At 48.9% G+C, this 3,233-nt stretch overlaps 1 protein-coding gene across 3 annotated transcripts in view; it reads right to left on the reverse strand.

Annotated features, from left to right (window-relative positions):
* Nucleotides 1–3,233, reverse strand: part of SPP2 (secreted phosphoprotein 2) — a 22,481-nt gene that overhangs the window by 2,894 nt on the left and 16,354 nt on the right. Inside the window, exon 7 of one of the 3 annotated variants that reach the window (XM_040638757.1) lies at nt 395–709. The exons of the other annotated variants lie outside the window; for them this stretch is intronic. The gene's annotated coding sequence lies outside the window, so the exon portion shown is untranslated. Of the gene's footprint in view, nt 1–394; nt 710–3,233 lie in introns of those variants that run through there. 3 annotated transcript variants of the gene reach the window in all.

Raw genomic sequence — 3,233 nt, forward strand, 5'->3', positions numbered from 1 at the left:
CCCCCCCCCCCCCGCTGTTTCCTAAACATGGAGATATTGACGTGGGGTAGAGTGTCACGTGTCACAGGGCAGGGAAAGAGAGACAGACAGACATCAGTAGCTAAAATCCCGATCTCGGAGGCGCCTGGGTGGCTCAGTCGGTGAAGCGTCTGCCTTCGGCTCAGGTCACGATCCCAGAGTCCCGGGATCGAGCCCAAGTCGGGCTCCTCGCTCGGGATGTCTGCTTCTCCCTCTGCCCCTCACCCTGCTGATGCTCTCTTTCTCTCTCTCTTTCAAATAAACAAATTTTAAAAAATCTTTAAAATCCCAATCTCAACAGCACCTCTGAGAGCAAGAGCCTCTGGTGACCCTGCTTCCTCATCTACAAAACAGAGAAAATACTGACAAAGCTTCACACGGGTTGTTGCACGATTTATACAAGGCAGAGCACGGGAAGGGTCCAGACACCGACCCAGGCACCCATGGGAGTTCTGATCTTCCCTGGTGCCGGGCCCAGACACATTTGTCGTGCAAACTGACAGACTCATGAGACCGATCCTTCTGGGCCTGCAGCAGTCCACGTCAGGCCTCACTAGCAGCAGCCTGCTTTGCTGCCCTGGGGCTGAGCTTCAGGGGTCCACACGAATCGACATTGCAACGTAAAGGAGAACGCCTCGCTCACGCCGCTGTGCTTTGGGTGCACTCTGTGTGGTTTGTGGTCGTCTGGCCGCTGCATAATTAAAGAGTGTGAACTAGTCCAGCTATAAAGATCAGGCAAGGGCTAGACGCTCGGAGAGACCCCTTACAGTGTGAGAGTTGGGACCTGATTTTCATGGCCTCTATTTTAGAGTAGCAAGTAAGAAAAACTGCCAAAGCTCGTGTTGAAATATTACCGTTCGCTCTCTACGCCTCTATATGAAATGATTTTCTAGTAACCTGAAAGAATCCTAGAACAGGGTTTATTAAATTACGAAAACACTTACTCAGCCCCAATTATGCCAGGCTCTGAGGGTTTCGTGCTCCCTGAGCCAAAACCTCCCCCTTCAGGGAGCTCCCCACCAGAAAATGTATTCACAGCTCGAGCAAGTCATCCTGGTTTGGGTCATGCGTGTGTTCCTTCCTTCCTTCCAACCTCATTGAACCCTTATTATGTTCTAGACATTGTTCTTCACTTTAAGGTAGTAAACTAAAATAATTAATACGAATGACAAGACCATGCATCCCCAAGGAGTTCACGGTCTAGCAGGGCCAAAAACAAGTACAAAAATAATAATAAACGTTTAAAGGAAGTGAGCCAAGAGGTTAGGAGACTGGAACACCGTCTCACAGCTCCTGGTGATACAGCGGGCTCAGAGCCAGGTCCGCTGACCCCAGGCCCTGCGCTGGCCATCCCAGGCTCATTTTGGGATTCTAGGAAATTCGGAGCACAGTGGAGAAATCTGATGGTCGCGGGAGGGCAGGGACACAACTGGGATTTACGTCAAAGCCAACATCCAGGCGAGGGTGGCAGTGTCAAGCCTTTCATGGGCGCTGCCTTGAAAGACACATTTGGTAAACAATCAATTTTGTTATAGAAATCAAATCCAGAATTTCTATCGTAATCCATGTAGGTGAATGTGCCCAATATAATCGTATTATTAATAAATGAAATACAGCCAGTTCATTGAGAATTCTACTCTGCCCCCAAGGATGCTGTACAAAGCAAAAGGAAATGATTTGGATTTATAAAAAAGGAATACGATGAGTACATTTCTTCATAATGAGTAGTTTCTAGATCTCCATATGAGGCCGGTGTTTATTTTTAGGAGGCACATAGATTAAAGAGAAAACCTACCATTTGCAACTTTCATCCAATACAGCCTCCCTGGTAAATTTTCCTTCTATTTTCGTAAAATGTCAGTTGACTTCTTTCATATTCCAATGGTTAAAAATTAATTATACTATGCTTAACTGATTTTTTTAAAGCACGAGTCTCAGGAACCTAAAGTGAAGAATTCCGTCATCCACCCCAAAATACTTGCCGAATGCTGGCTGCGTGCCAGGCTCCGTGCAGGGCACTAGCAGACAGGAGCACGTGACGTGCCCTGCGCCCTGCGTGCGCCCTGCGTCCAGGGAATCTGGTGCAGCCCGATGGCACAGAGAAGAGACGAGCCACTGCAGGGCTCTGTGATGAGGACCATCAGGAAGGGGTCAAAGTAGACCTCCCAAGGGAAATGACGTTGTGCTGAGGCCTGACTGGTGAGGAGGGATTAGCCAGGTGGCTGTTCCACGCAGAGGTCTCAGCAGGACAAGTACTGTGAGCATCTCGGTACTGCTGGAGCTTAGGGCCGAGGCAGAGTTGGAGAAGTGAGCAGGGGCCAGATCACCAAGGCCTTTGTGGGCCGTTCTAAGGGGCTCGGACGTTATCCTGAAGGTGTACAGTGTTATGTAAACTAAAGTCTGGGAAGGCTCCAGCTTTGTTATTAATGTGTGTGTGTGTGTGTGTGTGTGTGTGTGTGTGCATGTGTACAAATGAATGTGCATAGAATCGATGTCTATAATTGCATCTGAAGATTCTTTTCAAGTGTGCCCTCCCTGAGGTCCCCTTACTACTTGGGAGCCTTTAGAAACACTTAGCTACATCTGCTCCCGTCCCTAGTAACTGGGAATTTATGTACTCAGTGATACTCAGTGCAGGTTGGGTAAACCGGCCCCCAGTCTTCAGCTCCCCCCACATTAGGGGCGAATAGCCTGTTCTTCCTTTTGGCTTAGTGTCTGCCTTTTGCATACCTCTGCTTTATCCCCAGGTGAAGCGAGCATTAGGGGCTTTATGTGGAAAGGATCAGAGACTCCTCTGTGTTTCAAGATAAGCTTGAGGACAGCATGTAAGGTGGAGAGCATGAGATCAGGACCTGGGCCAGAATGCACGCACCGGTCAGTGGTGACGGTAATGAAATGATTGGCCAACGCCAGAGAGAATGTGTAGCCAAGATCAATAAGACTGGACCTCTGTGGATGTCAGGAAAAGAGAAAGGGGAAGAAGAGTCATTGATGCTCTAAAATTTTGAGCTTGAGAAAATTAGGTGGATGGTGACGCCCTCAAGAAAGGCAGTTAAAGAGGGGGTCGGGTGGGTTCCAGGAGGTCACAGTTACCCATAGCAACCACATCCAGGGAGACCGGATCTCAGGACAGAATGTGGTAAGAGGTGTGTGCTCGGAAGGGATTGCAGATCACTGATGAGGTCGGGCAGGTGGAAGAGTTGACAGAGCGATCT

This window comes from Ursus maritimus, unplaced genomic scaffold (genome assembly GCF_017311325.1).
Source record: "Ursus maritimus isolate PB19 unplaced genomic scaffold, ASM1731132v1 scaffold_1, whole genome shotgun sequence".
In the NCBI taxonomy this organism is placed as follows: domain Eukaryota; kingdom Metazoa; phylum Chordata; class Mammalia; order Carnivora; family Ursidae; genus Ursus; species Ursus maritimus.